Raw genomic sequence first — 23381 nt, 5'->3', positions numbered from 1 at the left:
GTCTAGAACTCTTGATTAGTTTGATTCCATAATAACCCAATGGATGAATTGCAAAAAGCAAGTGCATATTTACTATCTGGATGGCAGGCTACACGAATAAACAAGGTATGCAAAGTGGTGCAATGGATCGCTGGGTCCTACCACCTTGGTGAAAACTTGCTGGGACTCGAGGGGTATATATGCCTCCAGCAAAGACTTCATCAGATACCATTGGGGAACAGGCTTTGACCCCATAGGTGATATCTTTTCCCTTCAAGGTTTAGTGATAAAACATCACTGGAACAGAACAATACATCCACACAGAGCAAACTTGAACTAATATAAACTTTTTCTTAAGATTAATTTTCACACTTTAATCGTTGTAAATACCTAAAGAGTTACGTATGCCAAGTAAGAAAACATATAAGTGGCTATATGTGGAGTGATAGAACTTCAAGGCCCTAGGCATAGTTGTCTATAAAAATCTCATACAGCAATCATGAGAACAGCAACATGAAAACAAATAAGAAGAACCCGTCAAAGTCTAGAACTCTTGATTAGTTTGATTCCATAATAACCCAATGGATGAATTGCAAAAAGCAAGTGCATATTTACTATCTGGATGGCAGGCTACACGAATAAACAAGGTATGCAAAGTGGTGCAATGGATCGCTGGGTCCTACCACCTTGGTGAAAACTTGCTGGGACTCGAGGGGTATATATGCCTCCAGCAAAGGCTTCATCAGATACCATTGGGGAACAGGCTTTGACCCCATAGGTGATATCTTTTCCCTTCAAGGTTTAGTAATAGAACATCACTGGAAAAGAACAATACATACACACAGAGCAAACTTGAACTAATATAAACTTTTTCTTACAATTAATTTTTACACTTTAATCGTTGTAAATACCTAAAGAGTTATATATGCCAAGTAAGAAAACATATAAGTGGCTACATGTGGTGTGATAGAACTTCAAGGCCCTAGGCATAGTTGTCTATAAAAATCTCATACAGCAATCATGAGAACAGTAATATGAAAGCAAATAAGAAGAACTCGTCAAAGTCTAGAACTCTTGATTAGTTTGATTCCATAATAACCCAATGGATGAATTGCAAAAAGCAAGTGCATATTTACTATCTGGATGGCAGGCTACACGAATAAACAAGGTATGCAAAGTGGTGCAATGGATCGCTGGGTCCTACCACCTTGGTGAAAACTTGCTGGGACTCGAGGGGTATATATGCCTCCAGCAAAGACTTCATCAGATACCATTGGGGAACAGGCTTTGACCCCATAGGTGATATCTTTTCCCTTCAAGGTTTAGTGATAAAACATCACTGGAACAGAACAATACATCCACACAGAGCAAACTTGAACTAATATAAACTTTTTCTTAAGATTAATTTTCACACTTTAATCGTTGTAAATACCTAAAGAGTTACGTATGCCAAGTAAGAAAACATATAAGTGGCTATATGTGGAGTGATAGAACTTCAAGGCCCTAGGCATAGTTGTCTATAAAAATCTCATACAGCAATCATGAGAACAGCAACATGAAAACAAATAAGAAGAACCCGTCAAAGTCTAGAACTCTTGATTAGTTTGATTCCATAATAACCCAATGGATGAATTGCAAAAAGCAAGTGCATATTTACTATCTGGATGGCAGGCTACACGAATAAACAAGGTATGCAAAGTGGTGCAATGGATCGCTGGGTCCTACCACCTTGGTGAAAACTTGCTGGGACTCGAGGGGTATATATGCCTCCAGCAAAGGCTTCATCAGATACCATTGGGGAACAGGCTTTGACCCCATAGGTGATATCTTTTCCCTTCAAGGTTTAGTAATAGAACATCACTGGAAAAGAACAATACATACACACAGAGCAAACTTGAACTAATATAAACTTTTTCTTACAATTAATTTTTACACTTTAATCGTTGTAAATACCTAAAGAGTTATATATGCCAAGTAAGAAAACATATAAGTGGCTACATGTGGTGTGATAGAACTTCAAGGCCCTAGGCATAGTTGTCTATAAAAATCTCATACAGCAATCATGAGAACAGTAATATGAAAGCAAATAAGAAGAACTCGTCAAAGGACTTCTACTTTCTGACCCCTGGACTATACACCTCTGGCTGTTCTCATGATTGCTGTATGAGATTTTTATAGACAACTATGCCTAGGGCCTTGAAGTTCTATCACACCACATATAGCCACTTATATGTTTTCTTACTTGGCATATGCAACTCTTTATGTATTTACAACACCACTGTTCACTATATGATTAAAGTGTGAAAATTAATTGTAAGAAAAAGTTTATATTAGTTCAAGTTTGCTCTGTGTAGATGTATTGTTCTGTTCCAGTGATATTCTATGACTAAACCTTGAAGGGAAAATATATCACGTATGGGGTCAAAGCCTGTTCCCCAGTGGTATCTGCTGAAGCCTTTGCTGGAGGCATATACTGTATACCCCTCGAGTCCCAGCAAGTTTTCACCAAGGTTGTAGGACCCAGCGATCCATTGCACCACTTTGCATACCTTGTTTATTCGTGTAGCCTGCCATCCAGATAGTAAATATGCACTTGCTTTTTGCAATTCATCCATTGGGTTATTATGGAATCAAACTAATCAAGAGTTCTAGACTTTGACGGGTTCTTCTTATTTGTTTTCATGTTGCTGTGCTCATGATTGCTGTATGAGATTTTTATAGACAACTATGCCTAGGGCCTTGAAGTTCTATCACACCACATGTAGCAATTTATATGTTTTCTTACTTGGCATATGTAACTCTTTAGGTATTTACAACACCACTGGTCACTATATGATTAAAGTGTGAAAATTAATCTTAAGAAGAAGTTTATATTAGTTCAAGTTTGCTCTGTGTGGATGTATTGTTCTGTTCCAGTGATGTTCTATTACTAAACCTTAAAGGGAAAAGATATCACCTATGGGGTCAAAGCCTGTTCCCCAATGGTATCTGCTGAAGCCTTTGCTGGAGGCATATATACCATTCTGGTCCCAGCAAGTTTTCACCAAGGTGGTAGGACCCAGCGATCCATTGCACCACTTTGCATACCTTGTTTATTCCTTTAGCCTGCCGTCCAGATAGTAAATATGCACTTGCTTTTTGCAACTCATCCATTGGGTTATTATGGAATCAAACTAATCAAGAGTTCTAGACTTTGACGGGTTCTTCTTATTTGTTTTCATGTTGCTGTGCTCATGATTGCTGTATGAGATTTTTATAGACAACTATGCCTAGGGCCTTGAAGTTCTATCACACCACATGTAGCAATTTATATGTTTTCTTACTTGGCATATGTAACTCTTTAGGTATTTACAACACCACTGGTCACTATATGATTAAAGTGTGAAAATTAATCTTAAGAAGAAGTTTATATTAGTTCAAGTTTGCTCTGTGTGGATGTATTGTTCTGTTCCAGTGATGTTCTATGACTAAACCTTGAAGGGAAAAGATATCACCTATGGGGTCAAAGCCTGTTCCCCAATGGTATGTGCCGAATCCTTTGCTGGAAGCATATATACCCCTCGGGTCCCAGCAAGATTTCACAAAGGTGGTAGGACCCAGCGATCCATTGCACCACTTTGCATACCTTGTTTATTCGTGTAGCCTGCCATCCAGATAGTAAATATGCACTTGCTTTTTGCAATTCATCCATTGGGTTATTATGGAATCGAACTAATCAAGAGTTCTAGACTTTGACGAGTTCTTCTTATTTGCTTTCATATTGCTGTTCTCATGATTGCTGTATGTGATTTTTATAGACAACTGTGCCTAGGGCCTTGAAGTTCTATCACACCACATGTAGCCACTTATATGTTTTCTTACTTGGCATATGTAACTCTTTAGGTATTTACAACACCACTGGTCACTATATGATTAAAGTGTGAAAATTAATCTTAAGAAGAAGTTTATATTAGTTCAAGTTTGCTCTGTGTGGATGTATTGTTCTGTTCCAGTGATGTTCTATTACTAAACCTTGAAGGGAAAAGATATCACCTATGGGGTCAAAGCCTGTTCCCCAATGGTATCTGATGAAGCCTTTGCTGGAGGCATATATACCCCTCGAGTCCCAGCAAGTTTTCACCAAGGTGGTAGGACCCAGCGATCCATTGAACCACTTTGCATACCTTGTTTATTCGTGTAGCCTGCCATCCAGATAGTAAATATGCACTTGCTTTTTGCAATTCATCCATTGGGTTATTATGGAATCAAACTAATCAAGAGTTCTAGACTTTCACGGGTTCTTCTAATTTTTTTTCATGCTGCTGTTCTCATGATTGCTGTATGAGATTTTTATAGACAACTATGCCTAGGGCCTTGAAGTTCTATCACTCCACATATAGCCACTTATATGTTTTCTTACTTGGCATATGTAACTCTTTAGGTATTTACAGCACCACTGGTCACTATATGATTAAAGTGTGAAAATTAATCTTAAGAAGAAGTTTATATTAGTTCAAGTTTGCTCTGTGTGGATGTATTGTTCTGTTCCAGTGATGTTCTATTACTAAACCTTGAAGGGAAAAGATATCACCTATGGGGTCAAAGCCTGTTCCCCAATGGTATCTGCTGAAGCCTTTGCTGGAGGCATATATACCCCTCTGGTCCCAGCAAGTTTTCACCTAAGTGGTAGGACCCAGCGATCCATTGCACCACTTTGCATACCTTGTTTATTCCTTAAGCCTGCCATCCAGATAGTAAATATGCACTTGCTTTTTTGCAATTCATCCATTGGGTTATTATGGAATCAAACTAATCAAGAGTTCTAGACTTTGACGGGTTCTTCTTATTTGTTTTCATGTTGCTGTGCTCATGATTGCTGTATGAGATTTTTATAGACAACTATGCATGGGGCCTTGAAGTTCTATCACACCACATGTAGCAATTTATATGTTTTCTTACTTGGCACATGTAACTCTTTAGGTATTTACAACGATTAAAGTGTGAAAATTAATCTTAAGAAGAAGTTTATATTAGTTCAAGTTTGCTCTGTGTGGATGTATTGTTCTGTTCCAGTGATGTTCTATTACTAAACCTTGAAGGGAAAAGATATCACCTATGGGGTCAAAGCCTGTTCCCCAATGGTATCTGATGAAGCCTTTGCTGGAGGCATATATACCCCTCGAGTCCCAGCAAGTTTTCACCAAGGTGGTAGGACCCAGCGATCCATTGCACCACTTTGCATACCTTGTTTATTTGTGTAGCCTGCCATCCAGATAGTAAATATGCACTTGCTTTTTGCAATTCATCCATTGGGTTATTATGGAATCAAACTAATCAAGAGTTCTAGACTTTGACGGGTTCTTCTTATTTGTTTTCATGTTGCTGTTCTCATGATTGCTGTATGAGATTTTTATAGAGAACTATGCCTAGGGCCTTGAAGTTCTATCACTCCACATATAGCCACTTATATGTTTTCTTACTTGGCATATGTAACTCTTTAGGTATTTACAACGATTAAAGTGTGAAAATTAATCTTAAGAAGAAGTTTATATTAGTTCAAGTTTGCTCTGTGTGGATGTATTGTTCTGTTCCAGTGATGTTCTATTACTAAACCTTGAAGGGAAAAGATATCACCTATGGGGTCAAAGCCTGTTCCCCAATGGTATCTGCTGAAGCCTTTGCTGGAGGCATATATACCCCTCGAGTCCCAGCAAGTTTTCACCAAGGTGGTAGGACCCAGCGATCCATTGCACCACTTTGCATACCTTGTTTATTCATGTAGCCTGCCATCCAGATAGTAAATATGCACTTGCTTTTTGCAATTCATCCATTGGGTTATTATGGAATCAAACTAATCAAGAGTTCTAGACTTTGACGGGTTCTTCTTATTTGCTTTCATGTTGCTTTTCAAATAATTGCTGTATGAGATTTTTATAGACAACTATGCCTAAGGTCTTGAAGTTCTATCACACAACATGTAGCCAGTTATATGTTTTCTTACTTGGCATATGTAACTCTGTAGGTATTTACAACACCACTGGTCACTATATGATAAAAGTGTAAAAATTAATTGTAAGAAAAAGTTTATATTAGTTCAAGTTGGCTCTGTGTGGATGTATTGTTCTGTTCCAGTGATGTTCTATTACTAAACCTTGAAGGGAAAAGATATCACCTATGGGGTCAAAGCCTGTTCTCCAATGGTATCTGCTGAAGTCTTTGCAAGAGACATATATACCCCTCGGGTCCCAGCAAGTTTTCACCAAGGTGGTAGGACCCAGCGATCCATTTCGCCCCTTTGCATACTTTGTTTAGTCGTGTAGCCTGCCCTCCAGATAATAAATATGCACTTGCTTTTTGCAATTCATCCATTGGGTTATTATGGAATCAAACTAATCAAGAGTTCTAGACTTTGACGAGTTCTTCTTATTTGCTTTCATATTACTGTTCTCATGATTGCTGTATGAGATTTTTATAGACAACTATGCCTAGGGCCTTGAAGTTCTATCACACCACATGTAGCCACTTATATGTTTTCTTACTTGGCATATGTAACTCTTTAGGTATTTACAACGATTAAAGTGTAAAAATTAATTGTAAGAAAAAGTTTATATTAGTTCAAGTTTGCTCTGTTTGGATGTATTGTTCTGTTCCAGTGATGTTCTATTACTAAACCTTGAAGGGAAAAGATATCACCTAGGGGGTCAAAGCCCGTTCCCCAATGGTATCTGATGAAGCCTTTGCTGGAGGCATATATACCCCTCGAGTCCCAGCAAGTTTTCACCAAGGTGGTAGGACCCAGCGATCCATTGCACCACTTTGCACACCTTGTTTATTCGTGTAGCCTGCCATCCAGATAGTAAATATGCACTTGCTTTTTGCAATTCATCCATTGGGTTATTATGGAATCAAACTAATCAAGAGTTCTAGACTTTGACGAGTTCTTCTTATTTGCTTTCATATTACTGTTCTCATGATTGCTGTAGTATTTAGGTGTACTATCATGAATGAACAGACTGAGCTTTGCATACCGTGCTTTTATTACTCTGCAACCATATACACTCCCACTCCCAAACATAGTGAACATATCCCTCCGCCTCTCACGTATACCAACGTGATGACGTAAACAGTATGTGCATGTTTTTTTTTAACTAATGAACTCAGTTACGTTATTTCCTCTTCTACTTACTTGAGTGATCAACAGCTAAACATTCACTTGGTCTGCGATCAACGGCAAGACATGAAAATAAACAAATAGATTGCTTCAGTATAATAAATCAATTAAGTGCCTACTCAGTCCATTTTATAGTCCATGACAAAGTCTCTGAGGTACTGTGGAGGCTGTCGGTGCCTAGCAGGGTATCTTGCCACCACTGGGACTGTGTCAGCAGTGACTTCATCATCTTCTTCTGTTGTCGATGTGTCACACAGGCCAGGGTCAAGCTTTTTGAAGAAGGATGAATTTCTTGTCACTCTGTGTCCATCCCGCTCAGCAGTGACCATAGAGCCTTTGACTGTGGTTACTCTATACGGCTTGTGGTTGTATGCTGCTGTGAGTTTGTTGCGCCTGGGTTGAGAGCACAACACAATGTCACCAGGTTGGAGAGGGTAATGTGTAGCGTGTCGGCGAGTGTCAGAGTACAACTTCATTTTGGCCTTGGCCTCGTGGTCTCTCCTGCAGAGATCCTTGTCCAATCCGGTGGGTGTGCTCACAGAAGGCATCTTTGTATGTATCCTGCGTTTGAGCAACAACTCAGCGGGTGATGTTGTTGTTGTGCTGTGTGGTGTTGAACGGTACTCACGCAGGAATGTGTAGAGATGCTGTTTCCAGGGGATGTTCTTCATGTGGGCAACACAGAGGCATTTTCCAAGTGTTCTCATAAACCTCTCTGCAGTGGCATTTGCCTGGGGCCACAGTGGTGTGATCTTCCGATGGTGAAATCCCATGTAGGCTGCAAACTTGCTAAACTGTTCACTGGTGAATGGGGGGCCGTTATCTGTTTTCACAGATCTGGGGATGCCAAACATGGAAAAGATTTTGTCTATGACAGGGATAACAGAGTTTGCAGAGGTGGAGTGTATGACTTCCACCATGGGGTATCGGGAGTACTCATCTACGATGACTAGCAGGTGTTCACCCGTTGGTAGTGGGCCATAGAAGTCTGCACTTACATCTTGCCAGACTGTGTCAGGGAGGTCTGACATCTGTAGGGGTTCTGTGTGCATTTCCGGTGTGGTTGCTTGACATGCTAAGCAGTTTCTGACCATTTCCTCAGCCCGTCGGTCGATGCCTGGGAACCACACCTTCTCTCTCAAGAGGGCCTTGGTTTTTGTAATGCCCTGATGTGCCTCGTGGGCGAGCTGAAGTACTCTGTGCTCAAGTGATGAGGGAATAACGATTCTGGATCCCTTAAGTATGACGTCATTTTCGTGTGACACTGTGAGCTCGCTTTTCACATGTTCATACTGTCTTAGCGCAGAGTCTTTTGTGACTGTGTGCCATGCATTGTTGCATATGAGAGCGCTAACCTTTTGTAATGTTGCGTCCTTGAGTGTCTCAGACTTGATTTCATCCAGAGTCATCGCTTTTGGTGTGTTGCTCTGCACGATGAAGCTTATATATTCTTCAGCTATTTTTGTGGCACGGGTGTTTTTGGTAGGTGTCTGTGCTGGGATTGGATGGCGGGACAAGTAGTCTGCTGGATTATCAGTCCCTTTCCTATATTCTATTTTGAGGTTGTATGGCTGCAGCCGGAGTCCCCATCGCTCGATGCGGGCAGGTGGCTTGGACCTGGGGTTGTTCCAGATGAGTTCGAGCGGCTTATGATCCGTCACCATTGTGAACTCTTTGCCGTAGATGTAGAGATGAAAATGTTCGCAGCTCCATACAATTGCGAGCGCTTCACGCTCTGTTTGAGAGTACCTCCTCTCGACGTCACTGAGTGCTCGGCTTGCATATGCGATGACGTGTTTCTTTTCTTTGTCTTTTTGCAGCAGTATTGCCCCTAGCCCAACTGGACTAGCGTCGACGATGAACTCTGTTTCTCTGTTCGGGTTAAAGTATGCCATCGTGGTCTCGCTGGTGAGACTCTCTCTCAGTGTGCTCAGTGCTGCATCCTGTTCTGCGCCCCACTGCCATGTCGTGCTCTTCCTCGTGAGCTTTCTGAGGGGCTCTGTTACCGTGGCGAAATTAGGGATGAAGCGTGAGCAGTAGTTCGCCATGCCCAACAGACTTCTGACCTCTGCAGCATCCTTCGGCTTTTTGGCTTGGTGTATGGCGTCGACCCTCTTGGGATCTGCTGAGACACCGCAAGCGGAGAAAATGAAACCGAAGAACTCTAGTTGCGTCTTGTTGAATTCACACTTCTTTCGGTATAGTGTGAGGCCACGTTCTTTGAGTCGCTGGAACACGGCTGTTAGGCTCTTGTCATGATCAGCCTGCGTCACTCCGTAGACGATGATGTCATCGCTGAGATTCTTCACCCCTGCGATGCCCTGAAGTGTCTGATGGATTGTGTTCTGAAACACCTCCGCGGCTGACGAGATGCCAAAGTTGAGGCGCTTGTATCTTCTCAGGCCCAGGTGTGTTGTGAATGTGGTAATATAGCTGCTGTTAGGATGTAATTCCAGCTGGTGATATCCCAATGTCAGATCCAGCTTTGAGAATACGGTTGCTCCATTCAGTTCATGAATGACATCATCTATAGTGGGAGTCAGGTGACGTTCTCTTTGGATGGCTGTGTTTGCTTGGCGCATGTCAACACATATGCGTACCTTGTCTGGGTCTTTGGGCTTTGGTGGTGTTACAATGGGCGAGACCCAGGGTGTTGGGCCTGTCACTTCCTCTATGATGTCCTCGGCTTCCAGTCTCTGTAGTTCAGCTTCCACTTTCTGACGTACATGAAAAGGAACTCTGCGGTGTGGCTGGCATGTGGGCTGTATGTCTGGGTTTATATGAAGTGTCACTTGAAAGTCTTTGAGCTTACCAACGCCGTCAAATAGCTCGGGGTGTCTGTTCACAAGCTCATCTGCTACTGTGAGGTTCACTGAGGGAGGTCTGATAGTGCGTATAATTTTGATCAGCCCCAATTCATCAGCTGTCTGGTAGCTGAGTAGGAGCAGCCATCACCTTTAATCACATAGAACGTCCCATCTGTTTTCGTCTTGTTCTTCGCCTCCACGCAGCCTGTGAATTTCCCTAGGATGGGCAGTGCGTCTTTGGACCCATAGGCAAGTATTCTGAGATCTGTGTGCAGGAGGCGGGGCTGGATACTCAGCTTGTTGTATGTCATTTCACTGATGATGTTTACAGCAGCACCAGAGTCGATCAGAACTGGCACTGTGTCTCCATATAGCTTGATTTGTGTTAGCGGCTGCTTACTGTTGCTATTGCTGTTGACAGTATATGCATAGGATTCATCACTGCTTGAAGATGACTTGGGTTGAGCTGATTCACTGTGTGTTTCCACCTGATTAATTTTCTTTCTATAGCTTTTTTTGTAACCCTGTGTCTCTGCTTGCTGTTCAGTGTGTTGTGATTTTGACCTACACTGTCTTGCGAAGTGGTTTTGCTTCCCACAAGCTTTACATTGTTTACCCCTTGCAGGGCATTCGTTTTTGTGTGGTCACTCACCCCCGCAGTTTCTGCATTGTGTGTTGCTGCCACCTGCCGGACGTTTTTGGTATGTCTTCTTGTGGATTTTTCTGTGTATTTGATTCACAGCAGTAATGGGATTAGAACCTTCTTCAATTCCTTTTGACTGCAGTTCAGAAAGTTCAAGAGTCCTGCCGTATTCAAGCAGTTCTTTTAATGTCTTGTTTGCCTCCCTCAAACCATATTTGCGCACTCTGGAGGATGTGCAGCTTTGGATGATCTGTGACTTTATTTCATTGTCCACGTCACTAAACTCACAGTATTTTGCCAGCATGCGAAGTCTCGTATTATATGCATCTAGATTCTCACCGGGCTGTTGTGCAGCTTTCCTGAAGATGTACACTTCATACTGGACATTCTTTTTGGGCGAAAAGTACTCGGTGAGTTTTGTTTTAACGTCTGCATACTTGTCTGTCTCTGCCGCCACTGTGTCGTATATGTCGTGCACTCTTTCGCCAGCCAGATGTAACAGGAGGGCTTTCAGTCTTGGGTCCCCGGTTATGTTCATAGCTGTAGTGTAGTTCTCAAACCTCTGAAGCCACTTATTCCACCTCGGTCCGACAAAGCTGGGTTCACTCTCTGTATCGAACTGTGGTACGGACGGGCTGTGTGCTAGCGCCATGCTAACTGTCTGGTTTCTAACTATCTGGCTCACTTACATTACAGCCGGCTGCTTTCACTCCAAACTTTCTTCCACATGCAAATGTCCGCTGTCCAGGAGATGTTTTCGTTATTATTGATCCTCGTCGCCAGTGTAGTATTTAGGTGTACTATCATGAATGAACAGACTGAGCTTTGCATACCGTGCTTTTATTACTCTGCAACCATATACACTCCCACTCCCAAACATAGTGAACATATCCCTCCGCCTCTCACGTATACCAACGTGATGACGTAAACAGTATGTGCAGGTTTACTGGTACGATCTGAATGTTACAATTGCTGTATGAGATTTTTATAGACAACTATGCCTAGGGCCTTGAAGTTCTATTACACCACATGTAGCCGCTTATATGTTTTCTTACTTGGCATATGTAACTCTTTAGGTATTTACAACGATTAAAGTGTGAAAATTAATTGTAAGAAAAAGTTTATATTAGTTCAAGTTTGCTCTGTGTGGATGTATTGTTCTGTTCCAGTGATGTTCTATTACTAAACCTTGAAGGGAAAAGATATCACCTATGGGGTCAAAGCCTGTTCCCCAATGGTATCTGCTGAAGCCTTTGCTGGAGGCATATATACCCCTCTGGTCCCAGCAAGTTTTCACCAAGGTGGTAGGACCCAGCGATCCATTGCACCACTTTGCATACCTTGTTTATTCCTTTAGCCTGCCATCCAGATAGTAAATATGCACTTGCTTTTTTGCAATTCATCCATTGGGTTATTATGGAATCAAACTAATCAAGAGTTCTAGACTTTGACGGGTTCTTCTTATTTGTTTTCATGTTGCTGTGCTCATGATTGTTGTATGAGATTTTTATAGACAACTATGCCTGGGGCCTTGAAGTTCTATCACACCACATGTAGCAATTTATATGTTTTCTTACTTGGCATATGTAACTCTTTAGGTATTTACAACACCACTGGTCACTATATGATTAAAGTGTGAAAATTAATCTTATGAAGAAGTTTATATTAGTTCAAGTTTGCTCTGTGTGGATGTATTGTTCTGTTCCAGTGATGTTCTATTACTAAACCTTGAAGGGAAAAGATATCACCTATGGGGTCAAAGCCTGTTCCCCAATGGTATGTGCCGAATCCTTTGCTGGAAGCATATATACCCCTCGGGTCCCAGCAAGATTTCACCAAGGTGGTAGGACCCAGCGATCCATTGCACCACTTTGCATACCTTGTTTATTCGTGTAGCCTGCCATCCAGATAGTAAATATGCACTTGCTTTTTGCAATTCATCCATTGGGTTATTATGGAATCAAACTAATCAAGAGTTCTAGACTTTGACGAGTTCTTCTTATTTGCTTTCATATTACTGTTCTCATGATTGCTGTATGAGATTTTTATAGACAACTATGCCTAGGGCCTTGAAGTTCTATCACACCACATGTAGCCACTTATATGTTTTCTTACTTGGCATATGTAACTCTTTAGGTATTTACAACGATTAAAGTGTGAAAATGAATTGTAAGAAAAAGTTTATATTAGTTCAAGTTTGCTCTGTGTGGATGTATTGTTCTGTTCCAGTGATGTTCTATTACTAAACCTTGAAGGGAAAAGATATCACCTATGGGGTCAAAGCCTGTTCCCCAATGGTATCTGCTGAAGCCTTTGCTGGAGGCATATATACCCCTCTGGTCCCAGCAAGTTTTCACCAAGGTGGTAGGACCCAGCGATCCATTGCACCACTTTGCATACCTTGTTTATTCCTTTAGCCTGCCATCCAGATAGTAAATATGCACTTGCTTTTTGCAAGTCATCCATGGGGTTATTATGGAATCAAACTAATAAAGAGTTCTATACTTTGACGGGTTCTTCTTATTTGTTTTCATGTTGCTGTGCTCATGATTGCTGTATGAGATTTTTATAGACAACTATGCCTATGGCCTTGAAGTTCTATCACACCACATGTAGCAATTTATATGTTTTCTTACTTGGCATATGTAACTCTTTAGGTATTTACAACACCACTGGTCACTATATGATAAAAGTGTGAAAATTAATCTTAAGAAGAAGTTTATATTAGTTCAAGTTTGCTCTGTGTGGATGTATTGTTCTGTTCCAGTGATGTTCTATTACTAAACCTTGAAGGGAAAAGATATCACCTATGGGGTCAAAGCCTGTTCCCCAATGGTATCTGCTGAAGCCTTTGCTGGAGGCATATATACCCCTCGAGTCCCAGCAAGTTTTCACCAAGGTGGTAGGACCCAGCGATCCATTGCACCACTTTGCATACCTTGTTTATTCGTGTAGCCTGCCATCCAGATAGTAAATATGCACTTGCTTTTTGCAATTCATCCATGGGGTTATTATGGAATCAAACTAATAAAGAGTTCTAGACTTTGACGGGTTCTTCTTATTTGCTTTTGTGGCAGGTCTAATGAGATATATCCTGCCTGCAGGTGGCTGATTAATTCATTTGAGCTCGTCCTATCAGTGAGCTGTAGTAGCGCATATAAAAAAGCTGGTTAGAGTGTATGGTGCCATGAGGCACCGCCCCTTCCCGTGTCGTCATTCAGGGCGACATGCAAGCTTTCGCGGCTGGCATTCGGCTGAGGTTGTACTCTTGATGGTCAGAGTATGGTTGTTTATACTTCATGTCCGGAATGCTTAGTTATTGCCGACGCGCGCGCTGTTCACCTGATAGATGGGATGAGCCCACATGCATGTTGTCTGCCTGACTGAGTTAGTCCCCAGAGATCGCACCTAAAAGGTATGTAGTTTTAAATTTGCGCCTATGTTAAATGGCAATCTGTTGAGAAACAGCTTTTATTAATTGTTAGCAGTTAAATCACAGAGTTTGTCTGATAGTTTATTTGTAAATTTATAGATGTAGTACGGACCAATGGGTCGCATCTGCACCACCGATTAGTTTCTGTGCGGTTGACTGCGTGGGACTACTTCTGGAGGCGCTGCTGCTTTGCTGCTTTGCTGCTTTGCTGCTTTGCTGCTTTGCTGCTTTGCTGCTTTGCTGCTTTGCTGCGCTGCTGCTTTGCTGCGCTGCTGCTTTGCTGCTCTGCTGCTTTGCTGCTTTGCTGCTTTTGCTGTTGCTTTGATCCGCTGTGGACAAAGGACTGAAAACACTGTCCTTTGTGTTTATTTTAGTGTGTGTGCCTCCATGTGAGCCCTTTATTTCGGGGTTGTCTCTGTGTCTTGTGACCCCAGGAAAGTTTTCTTTTCATTTGTATTAGTTTTTATTTTGTATTTTGACTCAGAATTTTGTAATATGTTTAACGTGAAACTGAACATCTCTACTCCAATTTCTGTCTCTTGGAGTGACATTTCTGAGTGTGTTTCAACAGTGACATTTCTGAGTGTGTTTCAACAGTGACATTTCTGTTCCAGGAGCTGAGTGCACAAAGCAGGGGCGGATTGCTGGTGGTGGTCTCCCTCACGAGTGTTGTGTGCTGAGTGGTGTGAGTGTGTGTACTGGTGTGAGTGTATATGCACAGGTGTACGGAAAAGGTGACTTGTAGTGGAGGCCTTATGTGCCCTTATCCACTGCTCTGCCTCGGCTCCTGTCCTGCTGACTCAGGTCGCTCCATGTGTGCTCGTGGAACCACAAAATTGTCTACATTGAGTGCTGTTGATGTTTGTGTATTTTATATTGATTATTTATCTTTAATAAAACAAATTTATATTTTTGTACCCACGTCTCCTGCCGCCTTACTGTGGACGAACCTGTGTTTCCTTAACCCTCTGGGGTCTGAGCTGTTTTCTGGGCCCTGGAGGTGTTCTGACATGCTCTGACATTTGTGGTTATTTCTGTTACTTGTGACATTTTCATGGCTAAAGTCTAATTACACTGTATTCAGCACAAACTCTGCTACAATAATATATCAGCAGCATGTATGTAAAAGTTTGTAGTTTTGAGATAATGACATTTATGCGTGGTTTGTGAAAATACAAAAATAAATTCTCACTGAAATAAGGTCATGAAACCCATACTGATTATTTCTTCACAAGACTTTTGAAAATTGTATCACGTAGCCTAGAATATTTGCTCCAAAACGATGTGAGAATCACCCTGACTGCTCATTCAGAGAAGACAATATATTGATTTAAAAATTTTACGACGTGTTTTGTGTTAGAAAGCAATATGCGAAGGGGCGGATCACCTCATTAATATGAAAGCTTTCCACACCTGAGAAAGACAAAGAACCTCCCTAATGGCCCTATTAGGAGCTTATCAGGGCCCATCATTCTGACCAACCTTGCACAAAGAATGAGGAGATTTAAAAAAGAATGGCTTTTAAAATTGTTTGGATTTATTTACAACACAACATAATCTAAAGATACACAACAAAAAAGCACTTATTGAAGAAAGAGACCTTTGTGCCATTCCTAAAAACATTGTACATACCTTTCATTTTCTAAGGTGTTTGACTTTCACTTTACCATGTTCATGTACAGAGACATGTACTGTGAATGTTGAAGTCAGCAGGACTCAGTGGCATCTGGGCCCTGAAAAAAAAAAAGTGAACATACTGATATCAAGAGAAAGGCCTGCAGGATTTTGGGAATACATTTTAGATTTTTCTTGTTAAAATTGCTTTTTAAAATTCACAGAATACACACACACACTCACACAAATGTTTCCAACAATATATAATGAACACCAGGTTTGTTGTGCCTTGTAGGTATAGGCTATGCGCAGTGCTGCATAAAATAATAACAATATAGCAGCCTATATATATTTTCAAAAAGATTTCAGTAACAACTAAGCTAGAGAAAAATATATTGATTATCATGTTACTTCAAATGTTTCCATTCGTTATGATGATATGAAATGAGATAATAGTAAAAACATGAAGCCGTTTGGAGCGTTTTGCTTTTCCAAAATATGATACATTCAAACGCGATCGCGATCAAAAATATGATACATTAAAACGCGATCGCGATCAAAAATATGATACATTAAAACGCGATTGCGATCAAATATAAAACATTATGGTTAGGCCTACCATATACATAGCCTATCTACGTTTGAGCAGATATCCACAAACACAGTAACAGTAAACACGGGTCTAAATATTATAATATTCACCATATATCTAGCAACAGTTCAACTGCAATGTGAAATTTATGCAACAATAGCAAACTAATATGTAAGAATTTCTTACCTTATCTTTCTTGTCTTCAAATATCGTTCTTCTTCTTCTGATGTAAATCCAATGTAAGCTCAGGCACGTCTTTCAAACTCGACGAAAAGTGAAGTGAAGTGTTTTGTTGTTGAGGTAATGAGGGCGATCGCGTTCCATGTGGAGATTTGCATGTGAATATCTTTTGCGCGAGTGGGCGTGGCCGAATTAAAAATAATTAGGAAGCGTTTGAGAAGCTGGAAATCTTGTTGGTTTTATACAAATTACTTAAACAGAGAATATTTGTTTTCGTTTTGAATCCGATCATTTAAAAGTACACACTTAAATGTTTATAAAGGTGTATGGCTCATAAATGTGTAACAAGTATTCGCTGAGTTTTGTTTCAGTTTATAGACGTGCTCAAGAAAAAAAAGTTCACCGCGACGGAGAGGCAGAACGCACACACTGTTTTTTTTCCTTATTTTACAAAAGCACAATGTTTTGATTTGATTGGAAGTGGACACATACAAAAGTAGAAATACCACAGATTCTTTTTTTATATTTATTTTTTCTGTATGACCATAAATGACGGAGAAATTTAAGTTTAAAGTGCTACAATGTGGAGAAAATCCAGCAAAACGCGCCGGCGCGTTTGTCGACCTCAGAGGGTTAAATAACAAACTATATTTTATTGTCCCTGGCAAGATTCCAGGGTGGCGTAGTCGTTAGCAGAGATCATTTATGCTTAAAATCATTCTATTCCATCCTCGTGCCGCTACATTCTGGCGTAGTCGGCAGGGTTCCACGGTTGCCAGGTGGAGACGTGGGTTATCATATTGGTTTATATGTGGTGTTTTTTGTTTCCTTGTGTTTTTTTTGTAAAGCAAAGCAGCAGCGTCTGTCTGGATTGTGGAGAACTTTCCCTTTTACCCGGGATCTCCTGTCGGGGGTGGAAAGTGTCGTTTACTCTGGGAACTTGGGGCTCAGTTAAGAAGGCAGACAAGGAGAGGCTGTGTTAAAGAAAAGGCCTGGGCGTTACCCGGTTGTAGGGTTGTCAGGTCCCCATCCTTTTAAACGGTTGGGTGGATTTTAAATACCGTGTTGATCGACACGGGGAGTGTATTTAAGTTTGTTGAGCTCATGCACGGTGAGCGGTTTGAGTTTTTAAATATAACCATATTTAGTCATGGTTGAGGACTCGTGTATCACTTGTTTCTCGTCATTTAGTCGCCATGAGTAGCCGTAAAGGCAGAGGACCTGTAACCAGTGCCTTACTCACGATTTTAGTCACGTTAGAGGACTTGTGTATCACTTGTTTCTCGTCATTTTAGCCGTCATGTTAGAGGACTTGTGTATCACTTGTTTCTCGTCATTTAGCCGCAATGAGTAGCCGTAAAGGCAGAGGACCTGTAACCAGTGCCTTACTCACGATTTTAGTCACGTTAGAGGACTTGTGTATCACTTGTTTCTCGTCATTTTAGCCGTCATGAGTAGCCGTAAAGGCAGAGGACCTGTAACCAGTGCCTTACTCACGATTTTAGTCACGTTAGAGGACTTGTGTATCACTTGTTTCTCGTCATTTTAGCCGTCATGTAAGAGGACTCGTGTATCACTTGTTTCTCGTCATTTAGCCGCCATGAGTAGCCGTAAAGGCAGAGGACCTGTAACCAGTGCCTTACTCACGATTTTAGTCACGTTAGAGGACTTGTGTTTCACTCGTTTCTCAGTGTGTGTAGCCGTCATGGCAGAGGACTTGTTTCACTCGTTTCTCAGTGTGTGTAGCCGTCATGGCAGAGGACTTGTGTTTCACTCGTTTCTCAGTGTGTGTGTATAGCCGTCATGGCAGAGGACTTGTGTTTCACTCGTTTCTCAGTGTGTGTATAGCCGTCATGGCAGAGGACTTGTGTTTCACTCGTTTCTCAGTGTGTGTAGCCGTCATGGCAGAGGACTTGTGTTTCACTCGTTTCTCGGTGTGTGTGTATAGCCGTCATGGCAGAGGACTTGTGTTTCACTCGTTTCTCGGTGTGTAGCCGTCATGGGCTAGTTGCTTATCGTCGGGGCGACGATACAAAAGTGAGGGTTAGATTGTGGCAGGTCTAATGAGATATATCCTGCCTGCAGGTGGCTGATTAATTCATTTGAGCTCGTCCTAGTGTCAGTGAGCTGTAGTAGCGCATATAAAAAAGCTGGTTAGAGTGTATGGTGCCATGAGGCACCGCCCCTTCCCGTGTCGTCATTCAGGGCGACATGCAAGCTTTCACGGCTGGCATTCGGCTGAGGTTGTACTCTTGATGGTCAGAGTATGGTTGTTTATACTTCATGTCCGGAATGCTTAGTTATTGCCGACGCGCGCGCTGTTCACCTGATAGATGGGATGAGCCCACATGCATGTTGTCTGCCTGACTGAGTTAGTCCCCAGAGATCGCACCTAAAAGGTATGTAGTTTTAAATTTGCGCCTATGTTAAATGGCAATCTGTTGAGAAACAGCTTTTATTAATTGTTAGCAGTTAAATCACAGAGTTTGTCTGATTGTTTATTTGTAAATTTATAGATGTAGTACGGACCAATGGGTCGCATCTGCACCACCGATTAGTTTCTGTGCGGTTGACTGCGTGGGACTACTTCTGGAGGCGCTGCTGTTTTGCTGCTTTGCTGCTTTGCTGGGCTGCTGCTTTGCTGCGCTGCTGCTTTGCTGCTCTGCTGCTTTGCTGCTTTGCTGCTTTTGCTGTTGCTTTGATCCGCTGTGGACAAAGGACTGAAAACACTGTCCTTTGTGTTTATTTTAGTGTGTGTGCCTCCATGTGAGCCCTTTATTTCGGGGTTGTCTCTGTGTCTTGTGACCCCAGGAAAGTTTTCTTTTCATTTGTATTAGTTTTTATTTTGTATTTTGACTCAGAATTTTGTAATATGTTTAACGTGAAACTGAACATCTCTACTCCAATTTCTGTCTCTTGGAGTGACAATTCTGAGTGTGTTTCAACAGTGACAATTCTGAGTGCGTTTCAACAGTGACAATTCTGAGAGCGTTTCAACAGTGACAATTCTGAGTGTGTTTCAACAGTGACAATTCTGAGTGTGTTTCAACAGTGACAATTCTGAGTGTGTTTCAACAGTGACATTTCTGAGTGTGTTTCAACAGTGACATTTCTGAGTGTGTTTCAACAGTGACATTTCTGTTCCAGGAGCTGAGTGCACAAAGCAGGGGCGGATTGCTGGTGGTGGTCTCCCTCACGAGTGTTGTGTGCTGAGTGGTGTGAGTGTGTGTACTGGTGTGAGTGTATATGCACAGGTGTACGGAAAAGGTGACTTGTCGTGGAGGCCTTATGTGCCCTTATCCACTGCTCTGCCTCGGCTCCTGTCCTGCTGACTCAGGTCGCTCCATGTGTGCTCGTGGAACCACAAAATTGTCTACATTGAGTGCTGTTGATGTTTGTGTATTTTATATTGATTATTTATCTTTAATAAAACAAATTTATATTTTTGTACCCACGTCTCCTGCCGCCTTACTGTGGACGAACCTGTGTTTCCTTAAATAACAAACTATATTTTATTGTCCCTGGCAAGATTCCAGGGTGGCGTAGTCGTTAGCAGAGATCATTTATGCTTAAAATCATTCTATTCCATCCTCGTGCCGCTACACTTTCATGTTGCTTTTCACATAATTGCTGTATGAGATTGTTATAGACAACTATGCCTAAGGTTTTGAAGTTCTATTACACAACATGTAGCCACTTATATGTTTTCTTACTTGGCATATGTAACTCTTTAGGTATTTACAACACCACTGGTCACTATATGATAAAAGTGTGAAAATGAATCGTAAGAAGTTTACATTAGTTCAAGTTTGCTCTGTGTGGATGTATTGTTCTGTTCCAGTGATGTTCTATTACTAAACCTTGAAGGGAAAAGATATCACCTATGGGGTCAAAGCCTGTTCCCCAATGGTATCTGCTGAAGTCTTTGCAAGAGACATATATACCCCTCGGGTCCCAGCAAGTTTTCACCAAGGTGGTAGGAACCAGCGATCCATTTCGCCCCTTTGCATACCTTGTTTATTCGTGTAGCCTGCCCTCCAGATAATAAATATGCACTTGCTTTGCAATTCATCCATTGGGTTATTATGGAATCAAACTAATAAAGAGTTCTAGACTTTCACGGGTTCTTCTAATTTTTTTTCATGCTGCTGTTCTCATGATTGCTGTATGACATTTTTATAGACAACTATGCCTAGGGCCTTGAAGTTCTATCACACCACATATAGCCACTTATATGTTTTCTTACTTGGCATATGTAACTCTTTAGGTATTTACAACGATTAAAGTGTGAAAATTAATCTTAAGAAGAAGTTTATATTAGTTCAAGTTTGCTCTGTGTGGATGTATTGTTCTGTTCCAGTGATGTTCTATTACTAAACCTTGAAGGGAAAAGTTATCACCTATGGGGTCAAAGCCTGTTCCCCAATGGTATCTGATGAAGCCTTTGCTGGAGGAATATATACCACTCGAGTCCCAGCAAGTTTTCACCAAGGTGGTAGGACCCAGCGATCCATTGCACCACTTTGCATACCTTGTTTATTTGTGTAGCCTGCCATCCAGATAGTAAATATGCACTTGCTTTTTGCAATTCATCCATTGGGTTATTATGGAATCAAACTAATCAAGAGTTCTAGACTTTGACAGGTTCTTCTTATTTGCTTTCATGTTGCTTTTCACATAATTGCTGTATGAGATTGTTATAGACAACTATGCCTAAGGTCTTGAAGTTCTATCACACAACATGTAGCCACTTATATGTTTCCATACTTGGCATATGTAACTCTGTAGGTATTTACAATTGGTCACTATATGATAAAAGTGTGAAAATTAATAGTAAGAAGTTTACATTAGTTCAAGTTTGCTCTGTGTGGATGTATTGTTCTGTTCCAGTGATGTTCTATTACTAAACCTTGAAGGGAAAAGATATCACCTATGGGGTCAAAGCCTGTTCCCCAATGGTATCTGCTGAAGTCTTTGCAAGAGACATATATACCCCTCGGGTCCCAGCAAGTTTTCACCAAGGTGGTAGGACCCAGTGATCCATTTCGCCCAATTGCATACCTTGTTTATTCATGTAGCCTGCCCTCCAGATAATAAATATGCACTTGCTTTTTGCAATTCATCCATTGGGTTATTATGGGATCAAACTAATCAAGAGTTCTAGACTTTTACGTGTTCTTCTTATTTGTTTTCATGTTGCTGTTCTCATGATTGCTGTATGAGATTTTTATAGACAACTATGCCTAGGGCCTTGAAGTTCTATCACTCTACATATAGCCACTTATATGTTTTCTTACTTGGCATATGTAACTCTTTAGGTATTTACAACACCACTGGTCACTATATGATTAAAGTGTGAAAATTAATCTTAAGAAGAAGTTTATATTAGTTCAAGTTTGCTCTGTGTGGATGTATTGTTCTGTTCCAGTGATGTTCTATGACTAAACCTTGAAGGGAAAAGATATCACCTATGGGGTCAAAGCCTGTTCCCCAATGGTATGTGCCGAAGCCTTTGCAAGAGACATATATACCCCTCTGGTCCCAGAAAGTTTTCACCAAGGTGGTAGGACTCAGCGATCTATTGCACCCCTTTGCATACCTTGTTTATTCGTGTAGTCTGCCATCCAGATAGTAAATATGCACTTGCTTTTTGCAATTCATCCATTGGGTTATTATGGAATCAAACTAATCAAGAGTTCTAGACTTTGACGAGTTCTTCTTATTTGCTTTCATATTACTGTTCTCATGATTGCTGTATGAGATTTTTATAGACAACTATGCCTAGGGCCTTGAAGTTCTATCACACCACATGTAGCCACTTATATGTTTTCTTACTTGGCATATGTAACTCTTTAGGTATTTACAACGATTAAAGTGTAAAAATTAATTGTAAGAAAAAGTTTATATTAGTTCAAGTTTGCTCTGTGTGGATGTATTGTTCTGTTCCAGTGATGTTCTATTACTAAACCTTGAAGGGAAAAGATATCACCTATGGGGTCAAAGCCTGTTCCCCAATGGTATCTGATGAAGCCTTTGCTGGAGGCATATATACCCCTCGAGTCCCAGCAAGTTTTCACCAAGGTGGTAGGACCCAGCGATCCATTGCACCACTTTGCATACCTTGTTTATTTGTGTAGCCTGCCATCCAGATAGTAAATATGCACTTGCTTTTTGCAATTCATCCATTGGGTTATTATGGAATCAAACTAATCAAGAGTTCTAGACTTTGACGGGTTCTTCTTATTTGTTTTCATGTTGCTGTTCTCATGATTGCTGTATGAGATTTTTATAGAGAACTATGCCTAGGGCCTTGAAGTTCTATCACTCCACATATAGCCACTTATATGTTTTCTTACTTGGCATATGTAACTCTTTAGGTATTTACAACGATTAAAGTGTGAAAATTAATTGCAAGAAAAAGTTTATATTAGTTCCAAGTTTGCTCTGTGTGGATGTATTGTTCTGTTCCAGTGATGTTCTATGACTAAACCCTGAAGGGAAAAGATATCACCTATGGGGTCAAAGCCTGTTCCCCAAAGGTATCTGCTGAAGCCTTTGCTGGAGGCATACAGTATACCCCTCGGGTCCCAGCAAGTTTTCACCAAGGTGGTAGGACCCAGCGATCCATTTTGCCCCTTTACATAACTTGTTTATTCGTGTAGCCTGCCCTCCAGATAATAAATATGCACTTGCTTTGCAATTCATCCATTTGGTTATTATGGAATCAAACTAATCAAGAGTTCTAGACTTTGACGGGTTCTTCTTATTTGCTTTCATGTTGCTTTTCACATGATTGCTGTATGAGATTTTTATAGACAACTATGCCTAGGGCCTTGAAGTTCTATCACACCACATGTAGCCACTTATATGTTTTCTTACTTGGCATATGTAACTCTTTAGGTATGTACAACGATTAAAGTTTGAAAATTAATCCTAAGAAGAAGTTTATATTAGTTCAAGTTTGCTCTGTGTGGATGTATTGT

This window comes from Scardinius erythrophthalmus (genome assembly GCF_964197995.2).
Source record: "Scardinius erythrophthalmus genome assembly, chromosome: 15".
NCBI lineage: Eukaryota > Metazoa > Chordata > Actinopteri > Cypriniformes > Leuciscidae > Scardinius > Scardinius erythrophthalmus.
Note: the sequence above shows the minus strand (reverse complement) of the source record.